This window comes from Cherax quadricarinatus, chromosome 11 (genome assembly GCF_038502225.1).
Source record: "Cherax quadricarinatus isolate ZL_2023a chromosome 11, ASM3850222v1, whole genome shotgun sequence".
Classification (NCBI taxonomy): domain Eukaryota; kingdom Metazoa; phylum Arthropoda; class Malacostraca; order Decapoda; family Parastacidae; genus Cherax; species Cherax quadricarinatus.
Genome location: NC_091302.1, coordinates 24,570,368 through 24,585,365, shown reverse-complemented (window position 1 = coordinate 24,585,365; position 14,998 = coordinate 24,570,368). Strand labels below are relative to the sequence as shown.

The window sequence follows — 14,998 nt, the reverse complement described above, 5'->3', positions numbered from 1 at the left end:
TGTAGTCAGTCGCCGAATAACTATAAATATGATTTTGGCAGCCCTCACCACTTTCACTCCCTTTAACACTTTCACAGCAGAATTTGCTTCTTCCCCTTTCCAATATCCACAGATTGCTAATTCAGCAAATATCCTCAAATCACTAGTTCAGCATACAATCTTAGAAGTGGCATTTAAACTCACCTGGTAATATTATTCACCGCCTCCCAGTTGGTGGTAGCTGGCAGCTTCTTACTGTCAGGTTTCCCGTTAATTGTCCCCTCACTCCACAATTTTTTGCCCTTTTCCAGACAATGTTCCCACCTGGCAGGCTAATATATAACTTCTTCATCGAATGTCAATTCACATCCAAAGAGTCATCTCCATCCCATCTGATGAAGCTAGAATCATGTTGCTTTAGTTGATACACTTCAGCTTAGGAAGAACCACCTATATGGACCTGACCGTAAGGGTGATGTTACTGCGGCGATGGTCCAGTGTCTCTTTCTTCCCCCACTAGGTATGTTAGAAAGAACCGTCTCTATGGACCTGACTGTGGGGGTGATGTTACTGCTGCGATGGTCCATTCTCAGCCTCTTCTCACTCGGCATTAGGCCTATCTCTCTCTGATGCAGAATTCTCATGCAGCTACCGTTCACATAGCTGTTTCCCGTCTGTGGCTCCTGTTCACTGTGTGCATGATTAAGGTGCACATAGATCATGCATGCTGCATCCAGGAGCCCGTCCCCATGCAGATGACCCATACCAGGGCGAATTGTCAAAGTACAGCACCACAAAACCGCCATGGACAGATGCAGTCACAAAACAAATTATCCAATTAAGTATCTGAGTCTCGCAAGATAGGGACAGCATACATACTAAATTTTTCTCTTGGACATTGATCAAGTTACGCCTATAACTAAAACTTGTACAGGTGCAGAAATTCGTTGTCCATACAGAAAAATGCAAACTCCCTCTCTGTGAGTTTTTTCACCCGGAAATGTGTCCCTCTTCAGTACAGGAAAGACTGTGCTGTAACTTAAATTGCCAGGCATACCATCTAAAAAGGACAAAAAGATGCAAAACATCCAGGCCATGGGAAAACCTGGGTAGCCACAGCTACTCAAGAGGGAGAGGTTTTCTAGTGCCAGGAAGAAAAAACAAAAACTGGCAGGAAATGGCAGAAATCGTGCACCAAATCCAGTCATTTCTGGAGTGGATTCACAGTCGATGGCCTCCAATCCAAACCAACAGATACAGATATTAGTGCCGGAAAAAAAAGTTTTCCCCAGTACCACCAATCCACCATTCTTCTTTGCAAATATACAGGGTCTAAAGCCAACAACGAACAACAAAATACCTTTCATCCGTGGACTGCTTGCAGAGGCAAATGCAATGTTCGCGGCTTTCACTGAGACCCACATAAAGGATCACTTGGACAACAAAATATGGATCCCAGATTACAACCTATACAGATGCAACAGAGTGAACAGGCAAAAGGGGGAAGATTGGCCCGTATATCGCAGAGTCACTTATTTGCACAGAACTGCTTAATGCCTGAAATGATGTAGTGGAAGTTTTAGCAGTAAAGATCGAGAACCAAAATCTAGTCATTGTGGTAGTGTACAAGCCTCCAGATGCAACGTCCCAACAATTCCAGGAACAACTGTTGAAAATTGACCACTGTCTGGAAAATCTTCCAGCTCCTGTCCCCAACATCTTGCTCCTGTGGGATTTCAACTTAAGGCACCTAAAATGGAGTAATATAGCAAATAATGTTGTTGCAGTGATAACACCAGGAGGCAGCTCAGACGAGAACTCACACGCACACGAGCCTTGAAATCTCTGCACAAAATTCAACTTATACCAGCAAATAATAGAGCCTTCTAGACTGGAGAATACACTAGACCTCATCTTCGCTAACAATGATGGTATGATACGAAATGTCACCATTTCAACTTCAATAACACGAACCTAAAGTGGGACCAAGTAAACCAAGTCCTAAATGACATAAGCTGGGAAGATAGACTAAGCAACACAGACCCAAACTTATGCCTAGAACAGATTAACTCTGTGGCACTCGACGTATGCTCAAGGCATATTCCTTTAAGAAAGAGGAGGAGTAGATGTAAAATAGGCAGAGACAGGCGCTCCCTTTAGAGGCGACGGAAAAGAATAACAGAGCGGCTAAAAGAGGCCAATATATCTGCAGTGCCTAGGGAGACACTGGTCAGAGAAATAGCAAACATCGAACTAAAGCTAAAGGGATCTTATAGGAGTCAGGAATCGCGGGAAGAACTAAAAGCCATAAATGAAATCGAATGAAACCCAAAGTATTTCTTTTCTTATGCCAAATCAAAGTCGAGAACAACATCCAGTATTGGGTCCCTACTTAAACAAGATGGGTCCTACACAGATGACAGCAAGGAAGTGAGTGAGCTACTCAAGTCCCAATATGACTCAGTTTTTAGCAAGCCACTAACCAGACTGAGAGTCGAAGATCAAAATTATTTTTTTATGAGAGAGCCACAGAATTTGGTAAACACAAGCCTACCTGATGTTATCCTGACGCCAAATGACTTCGAACAGGCGATAAATGACATGCCCATGCACTCTGCCCCAGGGCCAGACTCATGGAACTCTGTGTTCATCAAGAACATTAGAACATAAGAAAGAAGGAACACTGCAACAGACCTACTGACCCATGCAGAGCAGTTCCATGTCCCCCCCCCCGGATTAGCCCAATGACTCCTCCCCCCGGAATAGCCCAATGACCTCCCCCCCAGATTAGCCCAATGACCCACCCAGTCTGGTCACCTCCACTCAAGGATGGAGCACGGCACCAGACCCAGCAACACAAGCTAGTCATGTCCAACTCACACCCACCCACACTCACTCATGTATTTATCTAACTTATTTTTAAAACTACACAACGTTTTAGCCTGAATAACTGTACTGGGGAGTTTGTTCCACTCATCCACAACTCTATTACCAAACCAGTGCTTTCCTATATCCTTCCTGAATCCGAATTTTTCCAACTTGAAACCATTGCTGCGACCATTGCTTAAGGTACACGGAATAGGAGGAGAATTTTTTCCTGCAAGAAGCCCCTATCACTTGCTTTTAACATCCTATGGAGAGGAAGCATGGACACTGGGGTCGTAAGGGTCCTAAGAAGCAAGATCGCCACCCATCTAGATACCCATCAATTACACAACCCAAGGCAACATGGGTTTAGAGCAGATCGCTCCTGTCTGTCTCAACTACTGGATCACTACGACAAGGTCCTAGATGCACTAGAAGACAAAAAGAATGCAGATATAATATACACAGACTTCGCAAAAGCCTTCGACAAGTATGACCACGGCATAATAGCGCACAAAATGCGTGCTAAAGGAATTACAGGAAAAGTTGGTAAATGGATCTATAATTTTTTCACAAATAGAACACAAAAAGTAGTAGTAATCAACAGAGTAAAGTCCGAGGCAGCTCCGGTGAAAAGCTCTGTTCCACAAGGCACAGTACTCGCTCCCATCTTGTTCCTCATCCTCATATCTGACATAGACAAGGATGTCAGCCACAGCACCGCCTCTTCCTTTGCAGATGACACCCGAATGTGCATGACAATGTCTTCCATTGCAGACACTGCAAGGCTCCAGGCGGACATCAACCAAATCTTTCAATGGGCTGCAGAAAACAATATGAAGTTCAACGATGAGAAATTTCAATTACTCCGATATGGTAAACATGAGGAAATTAAAACTTCATTAGAGTATAAAACAAATTCTAGCTACACAGTAGAACGAAAAACTAACGTCAAAGACCTGGGAGTGATCATGTCAGAGGATCTCACCTTCAAGAACCATAACATTGTATCAATCACATTTGCTAGAAAAATGACAGGATGGATAATGAGAACCTTCAAAACTAGGGATGCCAAGCCCATGATGACACTCTTCAGGTCGATTGGTCTATCTAGGCTGGAATATTGCTGCACACTAACAGCACCTTTCAAGGAAGGTGAAATTGCTGACCTAGAAAATGTACAGAGAACCTTCACGGCGCGCATAACGGAGATAAAACACCTCAATTACTGGGAGCGCTTGAAGTTCCTGAACCTGTACTCCCTGGAACACAGGCGGGAGAGATACATGATTATATACACCTGGAAAATCCTAGAGGGACTAGTACCAAACTTGCACACGAAAATCCCTCACTACGAAAGCAAAAGACTCGGCAGACGATGCAACATCCCCCCAATGAAAAGCAGGGGTGTCACTAGCACGTTAAGAGACAACACAATAAGTGTCAGGGGCCAAAGACTGTTCAACTGCCTCCCAGCATACATAAGGGGGATTACCAATAGACCCCTGGCTGTCTTCAAGCAGGCACTGGACAGGCACCTAAAGTCGGTACCTGACCAGCTAGGCTGTGGCATGTATGGTGGACTGCGTACAGCCAGCAGTAACAGCCTGGTTGATCAGGCCGTGATCCACCATGAGGCCTGGTCACAGACCGGGCCGCGGGGGCGTTGACCCCCGGAACTCTCTCCAGGTAAACTCCAGGTAAACAGGGTCAATATACAGTCTGGATGGACATCATTATAAATAAAAACAAAGAATGTTCTCCCACAATTCCTTCCTTCCGAAAACCTCCAAAATACTTCCTGTCAATATAAATTTTGTGTAACTAGACGGAAATTACTTTACCACATATGCCTCTAAAAATATTTTTTAATGTAAATATCTTCTGTGGTGAGAAGTACAGCGTCTTGTATCAAAGAATAACTGTGGCATGCTAAGTGTAAATTACATTTTATTTGGTGAATGTGACACAACCATATATACATGGCCTCCAGAACAGCGAACCAGATGCTCAGAATATAATCAGTGAAGTCCCCTCGTTATGTTAGCACCTTGGTTCAACCCAGGCAATGATAAGGAAGCCCACCAAAGTTGTGAAGCGATGTTGGACTCTCGTGAAGCAACACTGGCAGATCCACCTGCAAGTCTGGTCGAAGGAGGTAAGAACCGCCTCTCTTGCTTGCAAATTGCCTTCCTGTACATATCCTCTGTAAGCAGGGCCGGATTAAGAAGTCTCCGGGCCCTATGCTATTCAGATTGGCGGGGCCCCTTTGAGTTACTGGTAAGCGAAGCGACCCCTTCCAGCTTGGGGGTGGGGGGAGTTGTCAGTGTGAGCCTGTTTAAGGTCTAATTAAATACATTCTGGCTATTTAGATTAAATTTAATAGGGAAAGTACATCAAGACAACCAAAACCATTTACCAACAGCCATTATAACTATCTTGTTAAATCATGCATTTTAAAGAGAATAAACTCAAGACAGTATAGTATTACTAGATTAGGCTATTAAAGTAGTGACATCATGTACCTATTATATTCAGCATAACCACTACAGCACTATTATTCCCTTTATAAATCACTGACCATTATTGTTATCATTGCATCATGCATAAGACTATCAAATCATATAAACTCAAGAAAGTAAAGAATTGTTTATATTCACAGGCACTTCTTAAATCAACTTTTTTCTGGATTTCATATTGGCAAAATCATCAATTATATTCTGAAAATCAATATTTCTTGTTAGATCAGACTCAATGGTCAACAAGGCTAGGTTACACAATTTGTCTTGGCTCATTGTTGAACGGAGCTGGTTTTTCACTCTTTTCAAAACAGAAAATGAACGTTCTCCTTCACAGTTAGTAGCTGAAAGTGTTAGGTAAAGGAGATACACTATGTCAACATTAGGGAATGTTTCTGAGATACCTGCATTTCTTAAATGTTTCAAAGCAGCTGAGGGCACACATTTTTCAGGTGGAGCTTTAATCTGATTCATATACCGAGAAAAATGAACTATTTCTTCAACAAATGTGTCCTGAACATCTGCTGAAAGGTGTTGTTGCAACTTTAATTAATGCAGCTTCTCTCAATTCTGCATCTTGCATAGTAGTAATTTTGAACAGAAATCCAAACTTGTCATTGAGATTCTGGTAGATTTCTTTTCTTTTCACCAATTCTGTAATCAGTGAATCCAGAATGACGAAGTATGTAGCTGTCTTTCATTTCTGCCTTGGTAGCAACACAATTTCATTGTCTGGCTCTTCAAAATTGTGTTTCCTCTTCCTTGACCGCTGATGATCAGCCCGGTAACTGTAGTCTTTCACCAGCAGTTTAGCTTTCTCTTCAAACATTTCAAAAGCTTCATCATTGCGAAGTGAGCTTACAAATTTGTCGAAAAAAATTCACAAACTGAGTTAATCTTATAGAAAAATAGCTTAACTCTCTGGCAACACAATGGTACCAGAATCATTGTTCTACGACATTCCTACAAGGAATTATGGTCATTTAAATACACCTGGGGTGACGTCACCACCCGCGGCAGGTGTGCTCACCTGTCCTCAATTTTTTTTTTCCGTTTTTTTTCGTGTATTTATTGTATTATTCTTTCTAAGATAATAATTGACGATTTGGCATCATAATACATTGGGTGGGACTTATACGTAGAGTTCCAACCAACCAGGAACCTCCCGACACCATTTTGCTGACGTCATGGAAAATTCCAGTCTCGGGGTGGCCGGGGAATATGGCTAAATATAACGCTATTATAGCTTCTACGGCTTATTTATCTATCACAATTGATCTAATATGACATAATAAACAATATAAATAACAAAGAAGTATGGTAAATACTCCAGAATGAATAATATATGGCATATTCCCAGAGCGCTCCATCGGGAATAATAGATTCCCATTCTCAGAGAGGGGCTTCCATTCTCTTTCTCTCACCTCCAGGGTCCTTATATTAAAGAAAACTAACATGGTTAACTATGATATACACTCGTAATGCAGTATAAGACTGAGAAAAATGTTATTTTCTCGAAAAAAAAAAAAAAAAAATTGGTGGTCCGGCTGTTTCGCGGATTATCTCGGAAGTAAGTTATTCACATATATGAGCAAACCCCTTCGTTAATAATAGCAGGAATGTAATGAAATTCACAGAGAACATAAAGGAAAGATTGTTTTACAAGCTAGTGGATTGCTTTTTGAGATATCATAATTTGTTTTTGATTTTTGTGAGGGCAAAAGTCAGATATTTGGCTGAAAGTCAAAAAACATACAAAATTTATTTTTTTTAAGAATGAAGAAAGGATAAATTACAGAAAGGCAATCCACTAGAAATACAGTTTAGCATTGTTTTATGCGTAGATAATGCCAAAACAACTTCTCCAAGTCCCACTTCGACGGCAAATTGCAATATGTATGATTATTAGTAAATAATTTTTTTCTCAGTTGTTTTTTGAGCTATCTTATTGAAACTTGGTCACATTACTATTGAAAGGTGCTTCTTTACGTACAAAAAAAATGAAAGAAATCGAACGAAAAATAAAAAAAAAAAAAGTTACCCCTGAATTCCCCCTTCACCAGCAGTTTAGCTTTCTCTTCAAACATTTCAAAAGCTTCATCATTGCGAAGTGAGCTTACAAATTCCACTAAGCCTGCATAAAGGTTAGCACAAGTAGCCATTTCAATTTCAATTTTCTGAAGTGTCTTGTTCGTGGCATTTAACCGTTCCAGTATACAGTCCCAAAGCACACAGAGTAAGGCCAATTCAAAATCTTCCAATTTTGATGCTAAGCTGGCTGCTTCGCTTCTTGTAGTTGCTGTCTGGTCTTCATCCTCTGCTATTTGGATCAAAGCAGAACGTATTTCAGCAAAGCTGTCTTTGAAAGCATGTGTTGCATCATGCTGCACTGACCACCTTGTTGTTGATAATGATTTGATGACATCTCCATGAATGGTTGACTTGAGTATACTCCACCGATGCGTTGAAGCAGAGAAAAAATTAAAGAGTGCTTGTAAAAGTCCAAAAAATGAAACTGCAGCGACACAACACTCCGCAGAACATGACCCAACAAGATTAAGAGAATGTGCTGAGCAGGGCACATATTCAGCAAGTGGGTTGATTTGCTTGATACGGGCTTGCAATCCATTGTATTTACCCGTCATGTTACTTGCATTGTCGTAGCTCTGGCCACGGCAATCCATAATAGAGAGATTATGTTCAAGCAGAGTATCCAGTACTACATTCATCATTGTTTCTCCATCATGGCCTGAAAGAGGAATGAATTTTATAAAGTGCTCTACAGGCTTACCACTGGAATCGACAAAGCGAACAATGAATGTCAATTGATCTGTATGTGAAATATCTGGTGTTGAATCTACACTTATTGCAAAGTATTTTGCAGTTTTCACAGCTGCTATGATGTTATTGAGGACCTTCTTAGTCATCAGTTCAATAAATTCATTGCATATAGTACATGACATGTAAGATACAGTGCCTCTTCCTGCATTCCAAAGGCGTGACACATGATTTGCTAAGAATGGATCGAATTGTGCTAACAGTTCTATGATCCCTAGGAAATTGCCATTGTTTTCCGAACCAAAAACCTCATTTTCTCCACGGAAAGCAAGTCCTCTTAGAGCTAAGAATTTTACAACAGCAACAACTCTTTCTAGATCTTTTCTCCAATAAGTGCGCTCTTTTTCAGTTTGATTTTCCAAATGAGAATCCAATAAGCCTTTTTTCTGTGCACGAAATACACTGGCTAAAATGCAGCTCCTGTGAGTGGTGCTGTTTTCATGTTCCTCGAAACGCTTGGAATTTTTCCAGTCATTGAACCCCTGTGTGAAGGTACAGTGGTCCCTCGTTGTTCGTAATTAATCCGTTCCTGGAGCCGTTACTATAAACAAAATTTACGATTTACGAATCAATTTTCCCCATAAGAAATAATGTAAATACAATTAATCCGTTCCTGACACCCAGAAGTATTAAAACAAAAAAAATTTAACATGAAATATACATGTAGTACATAAACAATACAATGGGAAATGATGAATGAAACATTAACAGCATAACACTTACCTTTATGGGAGACTGGAGGAGGAGAGAGGGTGGATTGTTTATAGTTTGGAAGGGGAATCCCCTTCCATCAACACCTCAGGTACCATTTGCTTTTCTGGGGTTGCTTCTCTTCTCTGTTTCTTAATGCCACTAGGCCCACCTTGAGAGTCACTGGAGTCCTGTCTCACAAAATAACTGTGGAGAGAGCTCTGTTTCTGGCGCCTCTTTAACACTTCCCTAAAATGGCCCAAGACTTTGTCACTGTACATGTTGCCAACTTGGCTTGCAACAACCTTGTTAGGGTGATGTTTCTCCATAAAGCTTTCCATCTTACCCCACATAGTAAAAATCTCTTTAATTTCTGAAGAAGGCACCTTCTTCCATCTCTCTCCCTCCTCCTCTGCAGCAAGATTCTGAGCTGCGATGTGTTGCTCTTCCTGCTGAAGCTCTTGCAGCTCCTCAGAGGTGAGCTCTTCATTGTGGTCTTCCACCAGTTCTTCCACATCCTCCAAACTCACATCCAACCCCATGGAACTCCCCGGTGCCACAATTGATTTTACAACAGACATAGGCTTATCAGGGTCAGTCCCAAATTCTTCAAAATCCCTCTTGTCGACACAATCTGGCCACAATTTTCTCCAGGCAGAGTTCAAAGTCCTGGTAGTCATTTCTTCCCAAGCCATACCTATAAGGGTTATGCAGTGGAGGATGCTGAAGTGTTCTCTCCAAAATTCCCTTAGGGTCAAGTGAGTGTCTGTGGTCACAGTCAAGCACCTGTGAAACATTGCTTTTGTGTAGAGTTTTTTAAAGTTTGTAATAACCTGCTGGTCCATGGGTTGGAGGAGAGGAGTGGTATTCGGGGGCAAGAACTTTACTGTGATGAACCCAAACTCCTCGAAAATTAGGTCATCCAAGTTTGGATGATGAGCAGGTGCATTGTCCATTACTAGCAGGCACTTGAGATCCAATTTCTTTTCCAGGAGATACTCCTTCACACTAGGGCCAAACACTTCATTGAACCACTCGACGAAAATTTCCCTCGTGACCCATGCCTTACTATTAGATTTCCAAAACACACACAATTTACTCTTCATAACATTGTTTTTCCTGAACACTCTGGGATTTTCAGAATGGTACACTAGTAATGGCTTCACTTTGAAATCCCCACTAGCATTAGCACAGAACATTAGTGTCAGCCTGTCTTTCATAGGCTTGTGTCATGGCATTGCCTTTTCCTCTTGTGTAATGAATGTCCTCTTTGGCATTTTCTTCCAAAAGAGGCCTGTTTCGTCACAATTGAACACTTGTTCAGGTTTCAGTCCTTCACTGTTTATGTACTCCTGGAATTCATGCACATATTTTTCAGCCGCCCTGTGGTCCGAACTGGCAGCCTCACCATGCCTTACCACACTGTGTATGCCAGTACTGTTCTTAAATCTCTCAAACCAGCCTTTGCTGGCCTTATATTCACTCACTTCACCACTATTTGCAGGCAATTTCTTTACCAAATCTTCATGCAACTGCCTAGCCTTTTCACAAATAAACGGAGTCATAAGAGTATCTCCTGCTAATTGTTTCTCATTTATCCACACCAATAATAACTTCTCAACCTCTTCCAGTACTGGTGATCTCATTTTTGTCAGCATAGTTACTCCCTTTGCAACAACAGCATCCTTTATTTCATTTTTCTTGGCCACTATGGAACATAAGGTTGTGTAGGGTTTCTTATACATCCTGGACAGTTCGGCCACACCTGTACCACTTTCATATTGTTCAATGATGGTTTTCTTAAATTCAATCGTATTTCTCACCTTCTTTACCTCAGGCTTGGCACTAGGAGCTTTCTTTGGAGCCATGGTAGCTTATTTAGTACTTGCAAGCACTAAAATAAATGGAATATTATGAAATATTTCGCTGGAGCACGTGAGGGGACCTTCGCTCACTGGTAAACAATGCCAGACTGGCTGCCGCCCTGGCTCACGCCGTGGGTACGCGTCCCGGACGAACTACGACTAGCGAGTCAGGTTTATACGAAAATACCTCTATGATTGGCGAATTTTACGATTGCCGGGAACTACGAAAAGCGGGGGACCACTGTATTTTCTTTGGTAGAAAATAGCTTGCATGCTGAACAGTACACTTGTCCTCAGCTTTCAGAGTATACCATCCATGATCTTTTCACAGTTTCTGAATTTGCAAGCTTCCTGTAAAACATAGATGACTTTAAAAAACGACGACTTCCATCATCATAAATCCTTGCTGATTTCCTAAAGTCAATGTTCAGAATTTGACTGAAGTTTTCTGCAATGAAAGCATTACGTAGAGAATCTGGGATTACATTTGGCCATGAGGCAGGATCTTTTAAGACAAATCCTGTGGATGAAATGTCCGTTGAGACATTGAGAGGACACACAAAAGAAGTAGATGCTGGCTGAGAAATAATGAAGGGAGGGCTTCCTGTATGATCTGACGTATCTGCAGATTCAACTGTACTGGTAACATCAGAAACTGTTTTCATGAGCATGTCTGTGATCTTTCTGCAGCTTCCTACATCTTTCTTTTTCTGTTCTTCTTCTTGAATTTTCTTCTTTCTTTTCTGTGACCCACTCGCATAAGAACGTCCAACATCACGTTCACGAGATGCCATAATGAGGATGTATCACTGTCTGTAATCATGCAACTACAAATTTTTCATTATCAATTATTATTAATTTTTTAATTATTATTAATTTTTTTTTCTCTCAATTGGGGGGATATGGCCCTTGTAGCCCCCTATCCTCTGGCTGCGAATCTAAAAGTTCAAAACGTTACCAGAAAGGAGTCACATACAGAACTTTTACCATAGATTAGGTTAGTGATTTGGGATATGAATATTTTACTAATTCATCCTCCTTGATCTCCAATTTACTTAAACAGAAATCATACCGAGTCCAAGAACAATGCACAATGGTATTTATATTACCATTTTCATAACTAAACTAATCATTATGTTTTGCATGATATATGGCCTACCACCATAGATAAGGACATGAGAATTAAAGAATGCAGGGACAATTTTCAGTTTCACCCAACCAACGATTTTCTGATGTGGCTTATGTGTTTGTGGGGAAATATGTAGTAAATTAATTGATGTTCTACATCACTTCCGTCGCAACTTGAAAACTAAGCATTTGCGACGGAAGTGATGTAGAACATCAATCAATTGAGATCTGTTATTGAAATGATAAAGACTTAAAGACAGGACAAAGTGCTTTTAAAACCTAAAAACGGAAGTCAATTTGCGTTTTTAGGTTTTTCTTTATAGTATTTTTACCAAAAATGCGTCTTTACTGGTCCATGCATCTTTGCTGGTCAAGTAACCCTATCAGGTACCTCCCTTAACATTTAAAGGCGAAAACAAACATTTATCCATGCACATCAATGTCTATCAACAACACTTCAGTTAATTTGTCACAGTACAAGTCTAGATAACGTGTAATTACTACAGAAAATTGGAGAGGAATCTCCCATACTCACCCATTAGCGGGAAAACACAGCTGTTCTGATGTAAACAAAGGCGTGTTGAGTGTTGCCATCTCTGGTTAGGTTTATTTATTTTTATTTTATTTTATTTCATTATTTATTTTTGTTTTGATTAATTTTTAAAAATCAATTTTACTCTCAAAACACTTGAACTTTTTAGGTAGGGACCCCTTTGCACTTGCACCATATGCGCAGTCTTGGATGGGCCCCTGAACCCCTTGGACCGCGGGGCACCCAAATGCGCGGGGCCCTAGGCAAATGCCTAGTTTGCCTATGCGGTAATCCAGCCCTGTCTATAAGTAATATACATATAATTATTTGCTATTTGATGAAGAATATATGTGTAACTGTTAACTTACTGCTGTCTTTTGCTCGTTCCTCTTTCTACCTTGGTTATTGGACTACAACCAGGTGCACAGGCGACAAGACTACACCTGTATTCCTAATAGTCAAAATTTTTGACTGTTGCCTTGCAAAATCCACACGAGACTGTTCAGGTTAAATCCTATTCATCTTAAACTTGCGTCTTTATTTAGGTGATATATATTCATAAGCACTGAGGACAGTAGATTTCACAAGACTGTAATTCACAAAATCATCATCACACAACCTTTAAGTATACTCTTGTGCCTTCGTCAATAACGCAGTGTGAACCAGTGCCGCCCAATGCTCGACTCTACTGCAGAAAAACGTGGTACTCATCATAGGTATGACGATGATGTCTCCTCTCCTTCCTGTCATGTTTCTCTTTGGTCTGTTGGCAAGTTACACCAATTCGAGTACCAGCGAAGAAATTGGATCCCGACCTAAATCTGGTCTACCGCCATTTGCCTCCTCCACTGGCGAATTATCAGGTGAACATTCAGGAATATCATCTCAACTGTTTTATAACATAAATTGTATATAATATTGACAAGTTGTAGAATTAGGCATGAACATTAAAATGGTATAAAATACCGACAGGTTGTTAGGTAAGACACATATGCAACAGTTAGGTATCTTTATTATGAAACGTTTCGCCTACACAGTAGGCTTCTTCAGTCAAGTACAGAAAAGTTGATAGAAGCAGAAGATACTTGAAGACGATGTAATCAGTCCATCACCCTTAAAGTTTTGAGGTGGTCAGTCCCTCAGTCTGGAGAAGAGCATTGTTCCATAGTATGAAACAATATGGAGAAGAAGTGACAGGACGGAGCCTTTTTATAGCGCCGAGAGGTGAGACGTAGGCCACTAGGAGAGGTAAGAACTCAGATGTTGAAAGGTCAGGTCCCTATCAAATCCAGCCCCTCTCACTAGTGGAAGTTGTTGAAGTTGATTGCAGGTCTGTACCAAGATACCCTTGTGTTGCAGTGTCTGACAGATTGAACATTAAAATGGTATAAAATACCGACAGGTTGTTAGGTAAGACACATATGCAACAGTTAGGTATCTTTATTATGAAACGTTTCGCCTACACAGTAGGCTTCTTCAGTCAAGTACAGAAAAGTTGATAGAAGCAGAAGATACTTGAAGACGATGTAATCAGTCCATCACCCTTAAAGTTTTGAGGTGGTCAGTCCCTCAGTCTGGAGAAGAGCATTGTTCCATAGTATGAAACAATATGGAGAAGAAGTGACAGGACGGAGCCTTTTTATAGCGCCGAGAGGTGAGACGTAGGCCACTAGGAGAGGTAAGAACTCAGATGTTGAAAGGTCAGGTCCCTCTCAAATCCAGCCCCTCTCACTAGTGGAAGTTGTTGAAGTTGATTACAGGTCTGTACCAAGATACCCTTGTGTTGCAGTTCTATCAACTTTTCTGTACTTGACTGAAGAAGCCTACTGTGTAGGCGAAACGTTTCATAATAAAGATACCTAACTGTTGCATATGTGTCTTACCTAACAACCTGTCGGTATTTTATACCATTTTAATGTTCAATCTGTCAGACACTGCAACACAAGGGTATCTTGGTACAGACCTGCAATCAACTTCAACAACTTCCACTAGTGAGAGGGGCTGGATTTGAGAGGGACCTGACCTTTCAACATCTGAGTTCTTACCTCTCCTAGTGGCCTACGTCTCACCTCTCGGCGCTATAAAAAGGCTCCGTCCTGTCACTTCTTCTCCATATTGTTTCATACTATGGAACAATGCTCTTCTCCAGACTGAGGGACTGACCACCTCAAAACTTTAAGGGTGATGGACTGATTACATCGTCTTCAAGTATCTTCTGCTTCTATCAACTTTTCTGTACTTGACTGAAGAAGCCTACTGTGTAGGCGAAACGTTTCATAATAAAGATACCTAACTGTTGCATATGTGTCTTACCTAACAACAGAATTAGGCATGTGTGCAACAACTGGGTATCTTTATTAAATAGATATTTCACCAACCACCAAGAACTATGAGGTAATCAGCCCTTCAGCCCAGGAGCTGGTGTTCAGTATCATAGTCTTGATGAATCTGAAGCACAGACATTAACAAATGGGCTTATATATTTGACTCAGACTCGATGCAGCCAATAAAGGCTTCGCCACTAGTAGGCGGGATTTTTTTCGAATCTCTTCTTTCAACAAACCGGCCGTATTCCAGCACGG

General features: G+C 41.0%; 1 long non-coding RNA gene across 1 annotated transcript in view; it reads right to left on the bottom strand.

Moving 5' to 3' along the window:
• Positions 1 to 11,567, bottom strand: part of LOC138852558 (uncharacterized) — a 470,174-nt gene extending 458,607 nt beyond the window's left edge. The window contains exon 1 of the long non-coding RNA XR_011391864.1: positions 11,272 to 11,567. This is a non-coding gene — a long non-coding RNA (uncharacterized lncRNA). The remainder of the gene's footprint in view (positions 1 to 11,271) is intronic.
• Between the last annotated feature and the right edge of the window lie 3,431 nt (positions 11,568 to 14,998).